This window comes from Miniopterus natalensis, chromosome 17, assembly GCF_054644295.1.
Source record: "Miniopterus natalensis isolate mMinNat1 chromosome 17, mMinNat1.hap1, whole genome shotgun sequence".
NCBI lineage: Eukaryota > Metazoa > Chordata > Mammalia > Chiroptera > Miniopteridae > Miniopterus > Miniopterus natalensis.
Window position 1 is genome coordinate 41,399,837 of NC_142097.1, and position 15,318 is coordinate 41,415,154.

The following is a 15,318-nucleotide window of genomic DNA, read 5'->3' on the forward strand; positions in this document are numbered from 1 at the left end:
CGGCATGCAGGCTCTCTGCCGCCTCATTCAGATGCACTCGAGAGAGACAGGTGGCCAGTCACAGCCACACATACTCTCCCACCCACACCACATTTCCTAGGTTCTAGGTGGTCCTCCGGGACAGAGATTTCTAATCACCACCGAACTCTTGGTCCTAAGGCTTTTCTTTCCAAAGGCCTGTGTAGGGCAGGGAGGCTGGAAGGGCAGGGAAAGGGTAGCCCTGGGACTTGGGGGGGACAGACCCCCACCCGTGTCCCTTCCCCAGGCTCCATCACTGAGGCTCTCTGCCAGCCACCTGCCAAGCCTCTTCTCTAGTGAACGGTGCCCTGGGAGGGGAGACAGCTGGGCCTCCATGTCCACCGGGGGCCAGCGGGGTCCTCTGTGTGAGGCCCGCAGGTGTCACTGCAGACAGCCAAGGCCAGCGCAGGCTGCGGGGACTGGCAGGCAGCTGAGCCCTGGGAACTCAGGCTTCCTTCCATCTTCCCACAGCCTTTAGGGTGACAGGCAGGAGAGGCAGCAGGCCCAGGTATGTGCACGCCCATGTGTGCCTGTGTCCTCAGACACCTTCGGGCACACACACCGCTACCTCACCCCCTTCTGTAGTAGGGGACAGCTGGCGCCCCAAGAACTGGCCACTGGGGTGGTGACAGGCTGGAAATGGGCGCTGCACTGTGGGTTTGCTTTGGCACAGGTTCCTCAGGAAAGGAGGTGAGACCATCCAGGGTGATTTAAAGTGAAAAGTACACGAGCCAGGTAATAAATAATAATAATAATGTACCATTATATAATTAACATAATTATTAGTGCATAAGAAATGTACTCTTCTAAGAACTTTAACATACATCAACTCAGTTAATTCTCATGATGCCGTGGGAGACTTGTGCTAATAGAAACCACAGTTTACAGATGAGAAGACGGGCTTGGAGTGACTAAGTACCTTGCCCAGGTGACCCAACCAATGAGTACCTGGTACGCTGGGACAGTCTAGTCCACAGGGAAGATGGACCTCAACTGGATAAGTACCCAGCAGTGTGGGGTCTCTCATTCCTGGGGTTTGCTCTGAAGGGCAGTTTTGAGCACCCCACTCTCCCCTGACACTGTGAATGATGGAGGGGACAGGTGCTTCTGAGCAGGGCCGAGGGGTTTGGCCTGGGATGGCACAGAGAAGCCGTTGCTAAGTGCTGGCCAGTCTAGTCACAGGGGAGACCCGGGAGGAAGGAGCTTGGCTGATCGGGAAAACCCTTCAGTGGGACTTTGGTGATGGATGGAAGGGGATCAGGGATGGAGGGATCAGAGACAGAGCTAAACTGCTCTGTTTGATGCCATCCCTGAAATGTTGAGCTTTCCGTCTTAGTGACCACCAGTCACTAAGTTGGTGGTTGTTACAGTGATTGTGAGAAGCTCATACAGCCAGGTTTCCTCCAGGCTGGGGAGAAGCCAGGGCAGGAAAAGCCTCGACAATGTGGGAGGGATGAGTGGGATGGGGGGTGAGGAGGGATGCCGCCCATTGTCTGAGACCCTTCAGAAGCAGGTGGCTACAGGGCTGAGCTGGCTGGATGCAGAATCACCTGAAGGCAGCTACTCAGCCAAGACTCAGCCTGGGGGCTTGTACCACCACCTGATGGATGGCTTCAGAAGCGGAAGAGTTGCTGCAGGGCCTCCCTTCCCTGCCCCAGCCTCCCTGCTGCCCCCCCCCCCCCCCCGTGGGTGGCCCAGAGCCCCCCTGCTCCCCTGGGAGAACCTATGAGGCTCTGATTGATCCTGGGGCCTGTGGTCAATGAGAGGGACATTGGTGTTAATGAGCTGGGGCTGATAACACTGTGACAACCCTGGCTAGTTGGCTGGGGGAGGGCGTCTCTCTGCCCTGTGACCTTCCAGACCAATTAATTGCTCTTAGTGAGCAAGGAAAAGAGCTTCATTGAGGATTTCCATCAGCAGGGTGCTTCCCCTAGACTCTGGGTGAGAAGACAGATGAGGAGGAGGGAGGCCTGGGAGGAAGCTGAGGGGCAGGTGGGACTGTCACTGCTGGGATCCTCCCTCTGATAATAATACCAGCCTTGGGTTTGGAGCAAACACATAGTCATGGTTCATCCCCACATTTACTGTGGGGGGAAGGGACTACCAGCCATTTTATAGCCAGGGGACCTTGGCTCAGAAAGGTTAAGCAAGTTGCCTGAGGTCACCCAGCTCCAGGGCAGTAAAGTGAAATTCAATTTCAGGCCCATCTGACTCCAGCACGTCCCCTCCCACGCATGCCCTGACCTGTTCTGGGGTCCTGTCTGCTCAGCGGGCAGCAGGCAGTTCTCACATCCCAGAGAGATGCCCCCGGGGAGCTGCCCAGTCTTTGCCCTGGCACAGGGATCCCCTCCCAGACAACAGTCATGAGCTCTTGGGATCATTCTGAAAAGGGAAGAGTGACATGGGATGTGACATTTTATTACTAGGAGCAGAAAGGAATGGAGAGACTGACAAGGCAAAGCCTGTCCAGGGTGCAAGGAGTTAAAACTTGAAGCTGGTTCCCTTTGATTTTTTTTTTTAAGTGGCTGAAAAAGAAGAAATCCTTGGGGTTGGGGGGTGGGGGGCAGTGTGGTTATTTTTAAAAAAGGAAGAAAAAGAACAAACTACAAGGCAAGAAAAAGTGTCGCCTCTTATTTTGCTTACAAGGAAGCTCTGGAGTCTCCCCCAGGGCTCCCTGCTTCCTCCACCTCTGGGGAAGGATGAGATGCTCCTTTGTCCTGTCTCCTGCCACCTTCCTGAAATGCCTCAGGACCCTTTTCATGCTGAGGTGGATCAGAAAGAAAGCAAATTAAAACAAGCCCCTAAAGAGGCTGCGTGGGAATCTGGCCTGGAGGAGCCCAGTTGCTTGTGCTTTGTGTCCCGATCGTGGTGGGGGGGGGCGCAGCCTAATCCGTTCGCTATCTCCAGGCCCTCCCAGGTCTGCCAGGTGTGTGTGGTGGGGAGAGAGGCTGCCTTGAAAGGTCTCAGCCCCAGAGAGCAGTCCCTAACTAGGCCTTCCCCGGGGAGAGGGAGCGCCAGGGAGGACCCCTTCCCTGCACCGCGGCCTGGGGTCCTGCAATGCCAGGGGCCCTGCTGATTTGGGGGAAGTGGGGACCTGGGGCATCTGGGGATTCCAGCCATGCCTCAAGGTGGCAGACCAGGAGCTGATGAGACCCAGGGGCGTGTTCGTGCAGGGGGAGGTGTGCGTGGGGGGCCTGGGGGGCAGAGGACAGAGGCTTTGAGGAGGAGGCGCTGTCCAAGGTAGGATAGGAGGGTGAGTCAGGGTGCCAGGGTGAGGGGTACATATCAGAGAAAGAACTATTCTGAGAGTCACTACATGTGCCACTGGCCAGGGGAGAGGCTGGCCTCGCGGCTGGCACCAGTCTCCACAGGGCCTGTGCACGGGACTGAAGAGTTTGGGCTTTTTCTTAAGGACTCTGGGGACATGTGGAGGGGCTTAAGCGGGGGCGTAAAACAGACGTGGGCCAACTGCAGCCCAAACCTCGTCCCAGTCTACGTCCCACCCTCTGTCGTTCGGCAAGATAGACTACAAACAGTTTTCATATCTTTAAATTGTTGAACAAAATTGAAAGATGAGTGATGTTTCACGACAGGTGAAAGTGGTATGAAATTCAAATTTCCACGTCCATGAATAAAGGCGCACTGGAAGCCAGCCAGCTCGCTCACGGACTGCGCCTCGGCGGCTCTCGCTCCGTAACCCGGGGCGGAAATGTCGCAGCGGACTGGACGGCCCGGGAAGCGCCGTCACCGGTACCGGGCCCTTTCCAGAGTGCGCCCGCTGGCCCGGGTGCGACAAGCAGGCGTCCGCTGCTGGTTACAGGGCTCAGAGCAAAGCGGAGGCGGCCAAAGCCAGGAGGCGGAGGCCGGGGAGCAACGATGGGGCTGAGCAAGCAAAGTGCCGCCCTGTCTGAGACTGATTCTGACTGTGATCCCACAGAACAATAATCTTTTTCTAAAAAAAATAAATTTATTTTAATCCTCACTCAAGGATATTTTTCCGTTGCTTTTTAGAGAGTGTAGAAGGGAGGGAGGGAGGGAGGTGGTGGGGAGAGAGAAACATCAATGTGAGAAAGACACATCAGTTGGTTGCCTCCCGCAGGAGTCCCAACCGGGGCCGGGGATCGAACCTGCAACCCAGGTACGTGCCCTTGACCAGAATCATACCCACGATCCTTCAGTCTGAGGGCCGACGTCCTAATCACTGAGCCACACTGGCCAGGGCAGACCAATCGTCTCAGGAGCACTGCTCTGGCCTCAGGTCTGCTGCAGTCCCAGCTGCCCACTCGCTCAGCACGTGACCTTACAAAGGGCTGGGCCTCGTTAAGCCTCGGGCACTCCCCCTGTATAATTTGCGCAATAAGGGTGGTGCCTTATACAAAATACCCGTTCAGGCGGCTTTGTGCTCATGCTTTTGTTCCAATGCAATTAATATATTTAGAGGACGATCTGTGCCCAGCGCCAGTTTTTCTTTTGCTTGTGCGTGATTTTGTCCTCAAGAAACACTCGGTAAACTCGGAAAACCGCACTCAGCTGACTGGAGCCGCAGTTACACCCCCGTTATGAGCTCACCCGTCCGCACCTGGTCTACCTCTTTCCGTCCGATTTCAGACTTCTCTCTTTCCACCCTTCACAACCACTCACCGGCCGCGACCCTCCTGTGCCCACGTCCACAAACAAATTCCAGGCCCTTCCCAAGGCAAAGGGCCCTGTTTATCGTGTTTATGCATTTCCGAGCCACTGGATATGCGCAGACCCGCGTGGTCATCTTTATGAAGTGTCTCGGATGAAGGTTTTGACTGCTGTTCCCTCACCCCATTTCCCCCATTAGCCTTGTGGATTTTATTGTGCGATTCTGCATAGCGTGGTGATTCCTACCAACGCTTATGTCGCATATTATAGCAGAACTGACGGCGGAGCCCTCGGCGCAGCGCCTGACCTCCGGCGTGCTCGCAGGGAGCATGGCCTCATGGGGTTACTGCTGTTATTGACCGTTCGACTCGGACTGGAGTGCCTACAACATGTCAGGCAGTGTATTAGGCTCCGGGTATCAGAGTAATAACAATAACAACAATACCAGCAAGGCAGTCGTCCCCATGGCACCGTGGAGTCATCAGTCATCAGCTCCTTACGTTCAGATGGAGACGTTACTGCCGCTGCCGTATCCTGCTCAGAAACCCGGTTCCACTCCCAGGCCACCCCCTTCCTGCCACGGCCCCCACCCCTGCAAGGCAGCAGCGGAGAGTTCAGCACCCGGCCCCTTGGCATCTCTGATGTGCAGGGAGCAGAAGGGAGCGAAGACTCGCTAATCTGGGAGCAGGAACGACTTTGTCAAGGCCTCTTTAATTACCACAAAGGATAATCGCTAATTAATACCAAGGAGGGGGGTGGGTGTGCACAGGGAGCATCTACTTGGGGGTGGTGCACCGGGTGGCAGCGTGGGTGGCAGTGTGGACCCTGCCAAGCTCTGTCCAGCTGGCCCGAGCGTCCTGCCCGGCTGAGTCCTGCTCTCTGGTCTTCACGGGGCTCCTGATCTCCCCAGGCCAGATGTTGGTGGGATTAATGAGTGTTGATAAGGCTGGAACATGCACCGTCTCCCTGCCCCCCAGCAGCTTGCCCGGGCAGGTCAGGCCAAGCAAAGCCGGGAAGAGGCCTCCCTGGCCATGTTGCAGTGCCTGCTGTTGGCAGCCCTGGCAGGGTGGGGGTGCGCGGTGAGACGTCCATGCCCTTGCCTGGGCAGACCTGGCTCAAGGTCAGAGCGGATGCTCTTGCTCGCGACCTGAGGCAGGGCTTCAGGTGTCACTGCATCCCTCGTGTCCGAGTGCAAGGCTCAGCTGTCCAGGCAGGGGAGGTGTGTGCCCCCGAGCCCTCCCCTAGCTCCCAGCTCTGGGCTGTGTTTCCCTTTGGGGGAGTCTTGGCTGTCCAGCGCTGTGCTGGGGGCTTCGGGGGCAAATGTGACATGACCTCATTCCCCCCTTGAGAAACATACAAACGGTGTAGCAAACACTCAGAGATTTCACAGAGCACCTGAAATCTATGTCCATCCCCACATGCAGACCTAGGGGCAGGTAGGGCGAACGCTAATTTGACCAGCAAGGATACGAAGGCAACAAGAACAAAAAAAAAAAATGCCGTGCAGATCTCAGTGAATTTTTTAAAAGGACATTTTTAACACCAAAAGAGTAAAAGGAAAGGAGAGTTGTATACACTGAATGAATTTAGCTTTAGGAAAACCCATCGTGTTGCCCTGGTTTTTGTCACTCTATGGCAGACCTGGCAGAGCTCCATCCCGGACCTTCCCCCACTATGGGGTGCCAGGGTTTGAGGTCCCCGCATGAGCACAGAAGGTCCCTGCTGGGTTCATTCCTAATTCTTCAGCTTCCTATCTCCCTTTCCTAGTTTTTGCATCACGCTCAGTGGCTGACACTCTGCCTCACATGCAGCGGCCCTCAGCAAGCCTGAGCAGGCGGACCGCTTGCACAGTTTGTGAGCACCCCACTAAAGCACAGTGCCAAGGGGCCCCCAAGTCACATCACCCTGCTTCCCTCTGCCTAAGTAGCTCTGCACTAGGGGCCGGTGGATATGGGTGGAGAAGGGGGGTTAATGACTGTCTGAGCATCTTACTTGCTGTGTGACCTTGAGCAAGTTGCTTAATCTCTCTGGGCCTCCATTTCCTCATCTACTTATAATAGAGGAGTAATAATAATAGTAATAATAATAATATATTGGCCAGGCACTGTTCTAAGCACTTTACATATGATAATGCAGTTACTCCTCATGAATGACTCTGTGGAGGTCAGAGTTAATTTTATCCAAATTTGGCAGATGAAAAATATGAGGAAACTAAGGCACAGAGAGGTTCCGTCACGTGCCCAAGATCACACAGCCAGTAGGCGCAGAGCAGCAAGAGGCTGCCTCCAGATCCTGTGCTGTTAACACCACACCACAGTCCCTGCCTGAAGGCACACTGAACAACGAAATGAAATGACAGCTGTAAAGTGCTTAGAAGGCCAGGGCCTCGGGATGAAGGGTGTGGTAAGCACCAACGTAGCTGCCACTGGGATTACTGATGTCACTATTCACGCAGTCACTGTCCTGGGAGAACGGCCGTTGCCCTGAGCCCTTTCTAACAGCCCCTCCTACTAGGCCCAACACCCACTCTCGTAGAACAAGCCTTGCCCAGCAGGCCAGTCCAGGAGCAGAGCCTGAGCTTCAGCTGCTATGACATCCGGTGTCTGGGGCTGTGACAGCAGCCACCCTGCACTCCAGGGCCTGGAGCCAATCCCCTCCCCCCCACCTTCTGCACATCTGCTCGGCCCCTGGGCAGCTGGCCCCAGGAACGACTCTGTCTGCTCTACCTCTCTGGCCTCCGTCCAGTGTGATTCACCTCCAACCTCTGCCCACTCTCTTTGGGTTTCAAAGTCACCCTTGGAGTTGACTTAGGAGGCACCTGGTGTGGGACCCAGAACAGAACTGTGTTAACGAGGCCCTGGGGACCCACCGGCGAGCCGCCATCTGGAAAAGGTGAGCTGCTTGGCTGCCAGGCTGGGACGCCGCGGAGCATGGCCCTAATAGTATATAGCAGCTCCAGTCAGGATGTGGAGTCTGCTCCTCCCCAGGATCTGAGCTGGCCTCGTGATGTGCTTCCACTGATGGAAGATGGTGTAACATTCTGGAGCCTAGGCCCCAGGAGCCTTGCAGCTTCTACATTTGCCCTCTCAGTTCCCTGCCCTGAGACCACCATCCACAGAAGATAAACCACGGGAGGAGAAAGGTCCTCCAGCCCAGCTGTCCCAGCCCAGCTCTGCCCCAGCTGACTGCTGGCCCAAGGCGACCTCCTGAGAGGCCCGGGAGAGACTAGCAGAGCAGTAAGAAATCATGGTTATTTAAGTCGCTAAAGTTTGGGGTGGTTTCTGGGCCACAGTAGCTAACTGACCAGAGGCAGGGCCTGCTCCTTCAGGTAGGGCCCCATTCTCTGTATGTGCCCTAGGGGTTCAGGGTCAAGGGGCAGCTGCAGTGGCTGGAGCTTCTGGACGTGCTGCGGGTTGACTTCCAGGGTCTGTGCTCCATCTCTCTTGGGGAGACTGACTATCTCAGTTACTGTTCCTCATTCTGCAGGACAAATGGCCTCTCCCTCCTCCAAGCCCACTCCTAGGAGGCTCTGTGCCCCAGGGCCTTGGGCAGCCGGCTGGCAGCAAGCCTCTCCCTTAGCTGGGTGGAAATTTGGAGTGACAGACACCCTGGTGCACCATTAGTCAGAGAGCAGAAAAGGGGGCCTTGGCAGAAACTCCTCTAGGAGGGACAAATACACAGGGAGAGGCCTCCTGAACTCTCCCACATTGAGAAATCCCATGAATGGGCCAGAGAGAGGCTCTGAGAGGTATGGGGGGGAGGAGTCAGGCACCAAGGCAGCCCCCAGAAGCAGGGGTCATTACCAGCTCCCCAGACGTCTATCTAGAGCACTTGCCTACCTGGGAGCACAACTGAGTCAAGGTCTAATTAGGTTCTGTGTCCTGGCTGAGAGCCAAGAGGGGGTAGGGTGCAGGAAGATCTTTGGCGGGGGTGGTGGGGGGGTGTCCCCAGGACAGGCTGGGATCTCCAGTCCGGCTGCACAGGGAGAAAGAAGGAAGACAGTATTTCCATACATTGGAATAGCCCCGATGAAAAGCATGTGTGTCTCTGACGAGGACCACCTCTCCCTGCCTCCCCCATGGCCTGGGCCCCGCCTGCCTGACCGCCCTACACCCATCCCTGGGCACTGGTTACCAGGGCTCAAGGCCAAATTCAGACCTGTCCATTTCAGGTGATGGATGACCAAACCCTTCCTAATTTGCATGTTAAGTTTTTTGCGATGGAAATAAATAGCCTCAGTTCATCAGAGAAGGGCTTTCCTCGAGAGCCTGTCATTGAAGGTGGCAGGCAGGGCCTCGTCTGCATGTTCTATTCTGCACTCCGGGGAGTCTGGGAGCTCTGCCACCTGTTCCCAGGCTGCTGGGATTGGCTGTGGAAAACCCGTCAGTCTCTGGAGAGTGGGAGGCGGTGACAAGGGAGAAGAGAGGGGGTGACTTCAGTGAGCACACCTGTGTATTTGGGACAGTTCCATTCAGGGAGGTCAGCCACGGGTCTGAGTCCCTTGTTCCATTCGCTCCCAATATGCAGTGACCCTGGATGTGTCCCTTTACACCCCCCCCCAGGCCTCAGTTTCTGCATCTATAAAATGGGAAGCCTAATAACCGCTTTGTGGACCCCTAAGGCTGCCCCGTGAGAATTAACTGTGGTCACACTGACACCGTGTGTGCCTGTGTGGTGGGTCATGTTGGGTACCATTTGTGGACTGTGAATGGACATGCAGAGCTTTGCCTACTGAGCACGTTAGAGGAATTGAGGGCACAGGGGGGACTTTGAGAGATCAGCCCCTCCCTGCCTGCCCCAGCTTTAGGGGGATCCACGGCTTCATGGAAATGTCCTTCCTGCCCCACCCCCATGGGTTCTCAGGGCCCTGACGTCTTGGAGTGATGTTCTGGATCACGGGGACACAAGGACACCGAAAGAACTCAGTGGACATTACAGGGGGAGAGAGAGGTGAGGGCAGAACCCGTGACCCGAGCACTAGCCTTGATCTTGCAGGGCGTGTCCCAACGTGGTGTGTACCTCCTGTATCCCGAGATGCTCAGCCTGGTGAGGGAAATGTCACCTAATAAAACTGGATCTTGTGGCCTTTGCCTTCTGTATGCCAGAATGCCGAGAACTCCAAGCAGTGCTGGTGGGACTTGGGGGCCTGGGCTTGAATTCCAATTCTGACACTAACTCATGCCCCGTCTCTGAGGAAGATCATTTTCCTCTCAGGCCACACTGTCCCAATAGTAAGACAGAGGCTGGGCCTAGGTGCCAACCAGTGGAGCCCTTCTGTGGCTGGGTGACTCAAGGCCCTGGCGTGTGCTCCTCGGACCTCCTGGCCCTTAGCCTGGGCCCTGACAGTGACACCCACCATCCATCTCCGGCTCCCTCGGGAGTAGGGGGCCCTCTGCCTCTCCAAGCCAGCACCAGTTGATGAGAGTTTGAGGAAACAGGTTGCTATGGAAACGGAGACAGCCAATGTTTTAGCGATGCTTGCTTCCTTTCTCCCCTTTCCTGGTACATTTTGAACTTATTTGTCTTAATCGACATAATTATTGCAACGTCAACCTGAGGCTCAGGGAGCCAGCTGTGCCTTCCCTGCTCACCACCTGCCCTGACCACTCTCCCGGGCGCTCTCTCTCACCTCCCTCCCTCCCGTCCTTCTCTCTCCTGGCTTCTGCTGTCACCAGCGAACCCTGAGGCTGAGGCTGGGCCCCTCAGGTCCAAGAAGAACTTGTCCTAAATCCCCCACCACAGGGCGGGGGTTAGGCCAGGCCTCAGAGCCTCGGGGCCGTGTTAGGAGGTGTTCTCGGGCACCTGTGGGGACTGGGTCAGGGCTGCTACAGGGAACTGGGATCCGTGCTCTTCTTGACAGTGGCCTCAAGCCCTCTAGCAGCTTTTAGCAGGACCGCGTGTAGGAGACCGGCCTGCGTTATTCTACTCCGGGGAGCCAGGCCCTGAGTCTGTGCAGACTCCGTCTTCCTCTGTGCAACGACACTGTCATACCTGGCATGCTCATCCTATACCCAGGACCCCATGAAGCAGAGAGGAAAGCCACTCTGCGCAACTCAGTGAAGTACCGTCTCCTGGGATTGTCATGAAAAGTCAAAGGGGGGCAGGAGAGGCCCCTAAGAGGGGCCCTGACAAGCCAGACCCCTGACCCCCCACACGACAGGGTGTCTGCACGCAGAGGGCCAGTTCTGGCTCCAACTGCGAGTCTGGTGTCAGGGGCACCAGTGCCTCGCTCTAGGAAGCTGGCTCTCAATGGGGGCGATGTGTGCCCCCCTGGGCACACCTGGCAATGTCTAGAGACATTTCTGGATGTCATGACTGGGAGAGGGGGCTACTGGCATGTAGTGGGTGGAGGCTGGGGATGCTGCTGAACATCCTACAGTGCACAGGGGAACCCCGCAACAAAGAATGACCTAGCGCCCAGGTTTCGAAACCCTGCTCTAGTCACTGTGTTCCTTGTGGCAGAACAGGGTGTGGTGTGAGGGTCCCTCAGACATCCCATTGCTGGAGGTCTCCTGTGTGCAGGCACAGCAGGGTGGGCAGGGTCCTCTGCCCGGCAGGGGGCCTCTCGCTCCTCCTGGCCCACCTCCCGCATCCCCCCTGATGATTTGCACATTTCTAGACTCGTTAACTTTTAATTACTACCTTCCCTTTGCCTGAGTGTGCTGGCTCAATGCCATGTACATCTCTATTAAAATTCAATTTATGCCCATCATAACCAATTCCTGCACCTCAGCTCTCTCACCGGCAGCCTTCCATTTTCAGACAAGACGTCCAAACTCACGGCCGAACTGGAGTCAATCTCCGAAGAGGCTGGAGCCAGGCGGATGGGATCTGGTTGGTTGAGGAAGCGGAGCCTGGACTTTCCAGGAGGGCAGGAGTGACACTGTGGCCAGGAAGGATGGAGAGGGGACAGCCTGCCCACTGGGAGGAGACAGGTGCGCGATTCCTGGGTGCCTTCCAGGTCTCCCTTCTGACTTACAGAAACGCGGATGACCAGACCCCTCTGCATGCTTGATCTCGTGTGACACTCAGCCCCCTAGGGCAGCTACTAGTTCTAGTATGCCCATTTAATAGGCTCAGCAACTGAGGCAGGGGTTAAGTGATTTGCCTTGAGGCATACAGTGCGTCGGGCCAGGACTGGGATTTGTATTGGGGGGTCTTGGTGCTGAATCTTGGAGGAATAGGCCAGTACCAGTAGAGGACACCCCCACGCAGATGACCAGAGTGTCTGTTATCACGAGTTAACGTACACAAAGCATGTAGAACAGGGCCAGGCCCCTGGTAAGTTCCGTTAGCTGAGAATCGTTCCCCTTCTGCAGCTCTTTAGAAGGCTGGCTGGGCCATCCCAATAAGCTGGGCCCTGGCAGTGCCACTGTCCTGGGGAAAGGACAAGCACAGCAAGACGTTCAGAGCAGGGAGAGGGTCCCCAGCTTGGGGTCTGAGAGATCCCGTGTGAAACCTGACCCTCCGGGTATGGCTGTGTGACCTTGGGCACCTTGCTGAAGCTCTCTGAGCCAAGATTCCTAGCTACGAGGCAGAGATAATAATAGCACCAGCCTTCCCGAGCAGCTGCGGGTAAGAGCTGGCTCGGTCCTGGCACTCACGTGGCATGTGCTCCGGTGCCCTGTGGGAAGCCAGCCCGCCTCTGCCTCCCCAGCGTCGGCCGCCCGCTCTCACTTCCACTCACTTGTAAGGGGAGGCCAGAGGACAAGCGACAGACAAAGCAGCTGGCCCGGGGAGTTTCCCTTCATCCCTGCCTCTGAAGAATTTCAAAGGCAGCACCATCTTTGTATGTGTCCCTTGCTTTGTGCCCCTCACTAGGGCTGTCACACACGTGGGGTTTTCTTCTTCCCACCACTGAGCCTGTGCAGTTCCCTGAGAGACACCTGGGGACGCAGCCTGGGGCCAGCCACACGCCCGGCCTGGCTCACCTGGTCTTCCCCTCCACACAACTGCTCTTTTCCATGCCAGCCAGGGCCACCCGGGGCCTCAGCTGGGCTCACACCCTCACACAGGCCCCTTGGAGGGCCTGAGGCCCTTGGTTTCTTGCCTCTTGGGCCAGAAGAATGACACAGTGATAGGAGTCGGGCAGAGGGTCCCGATTGGGAACCTGTGTGTATCTGTGCAGAGGACAGAACACACTCAGGCCTGACAGACATCTCTGGGACCTGCCACTCGCTCTGCTGATGACCTCAGGCAAGTCCCGGAACTTCTCTGAGCTTCCAGGCCCTCATCCGCCAAATGAGGGTAATAATGCTCACCTCCTAGAGTTGCTGTGAGATGATGTATGAAAATACCTGGCAGCAGGCGAGCCTCCATAATGCGGGGGGAGTGTGTGTGTGTGTAATCTGCCTGGCTGATTGGTTTTCCTAGTCATTTTAAGTGTGAGGATAATTATGGGAGAAGGCATTATCAGGGCGGGACAAGATTATCTGGCTGATGACTCTGCCATGAAGTGGTCACAGGGGCAGGTGGTTACCATCCATCTCCCCTCCCTCCTCCACTGCCACGGCTCGGCCTGCCCATCCTTGAGCTGGTGGGGTTGTCCCCAGCCTCGCTGCCCTGGCTGGTGAAATGGACACAAACTGAGGCGGGACTGATCCAACCTGGAGGGGCGCGGAGGGGGTGGGGAGCCGAGAGGAGGGGTGTGGGTTCTAGTCGGCCAGAAGAGAGCCTGACCCTTATGTGAGTCACCATCCCACAGAGTCGGGAGGTTACACAAACACTCCTACATGCTTTGCACAGACACACGCTCACAACCATTAACCATGCATACAAGACTGTGAAGGAAATGGGCACACACGTGTGCAAACACACTAGATCATATATGTCTGAGTACTGTGTTCAACCTCCCCCTTTCCACCCCAACGCACACCGATAGCCACCATGAGGCTGTGCCCCGTCCCACTGGTGGGGAGGGCAGTGGGGCCGATGCCCAAACCTATGGAAGGGTCTTCCCAGGCAATATCCCACCCACATGGGAAAAGAAATCCCATTTTAGAATTAAATTTTGTTTTGCACCCAAGTGGTACCCCCAACCGTTATAGCCCCAAACTGGAAAATTCAAGGCTGGTTTCAAAATGGATAAAGCATGTCACCAACAAGGGGCAAGAGGAATTCTACAAAGGGTCCTGAGGAATTCCACACAAAAGGGTCCTGGGCCGTAGCTGTGTCACTGGCAAGACACCGCAGGAGATACACTCACTTGCGCGTGAGATTTAGTGGGTTTGTTATCAGATTTGTCCCCACTATCCTATCGAGCAGGGCATCTTGTAGAATCCTAACAAGTACCATTTATTTCATGTCTGTTGTACAGGGACTGGGCTTGTCTCACAGAACCTCATTTAATCCTTCCTCTAACCCCCTAACGTAGGCATTACTGTGCCTGATTCCAAGATGAGAAAATGAAGACAGGTGGCTAAGTAGTCCTGCCCAAAGTCACAGAGCTTATACCGGTGGCAGTGTGACTATATCCAGGTGGGCCATGCTCCAGCGTCCATCGAACCCCACTCTGCCCCCCACGGATGGAGGTGGACCCACAAACTCGCTGGCACTGGTACGCAGAAGGATGCATAGGATTTCCTCGGTGCAGCTGTGTCACTCACACACACACACACACACACACAAGCACACACACACGGCCCATTCTGTACAGCTCCCACTGAGAATAAAGACCTTTGGAGACTGGACATGAATACAAACTTCTTCCTTTGGCGACGGGGTGGGAAACACAGCTAAATTTATGGCAGCACTTTCAATCTTATTTTCTCTCGACCTGCTGAGTAAATCCAGCCATCTTTCTGCCTGAAAATTGGATATTGTCACCTGACCTAAAGTCAGGAATTTGCAAGAGACAAGGAAGCCCTTGGCAGCAGGCGGTGGCTGAAGGACCGTGGGAAGCTGGCCAACCTAACTACGTAATGAATTTTCAGGATGCATTTATTTTAGAGCTGAATCGGCAACACACTGTTGAGCCAAAAAAGCAAGAAAGTGCAAGGAATCTGATGGGGATGAGTCCAAAGGACCCAGGATCCGGCCTGAAGAGGCGCCACCGGCCGGGTGTGGGTTACCACGGGCGCCAGAATGAGTGACAGGGATGGAGTCGAGCACACTGAGGGGCAGAAGCTTCTGTGAAATGATGTCAAAGGGGGTGAGAAGGGACAAGTCTTTTCCAACAAAAGAGTGCCAGCTGACAGAAGTAAAAGGAATGACGCAAATAGAAAATCTGCTTATCACTGCTAAGACTCCGCGACGGATCCTAAGCGGATCCTAAGCACGGCGGGAGGTTCCTGGAGAGGGGACATTCGCACAGCCTTAGGCTATCAGCCGAGGGCGAGAAGGTACCTTAACACCCTGACAATGGGGAAACCTGGCGGGCATCGCCTTGACCAGCTGAATCACACCTACCACCGCCAGCGAGGGGGCAAAATGACATCGGGCGTCTTCAGGTACGAACCACTGAGAAGGAGGCACGTCTGTCCCCTGAAAGGTTTAACGCGACGAGTCCACACTGGAAGACAAAGCCGCCTGAACTCTCAATGTCAAGGCCGCGAAAGACAAGAAATGAGGAAGCTCTAGGTTTAAGGAGCCTGAAGTCTAAGAGTCATGACAACTACATTCAATGTGCGCACCTGGATTAGATCCTGTACCAAACACCACCACTAAAAATAA

The 15,318-nt window shown here is 55.5% G+C and overlaps 1 protein-coding gene across 1 annotated transcript in view; it reads right to left on the bottom strand.

Annotated features, from left to right (window-relative positions):
- SDK2 (sidekick cell adhesion molecule 2) overlaps window positions 1-15,318 on the bottom strand; it is a 181,217-nt gene that overhangs the window by 82,326 nt on the left and 83,573 nt on the right. The window lies entirely within an intron of this gene.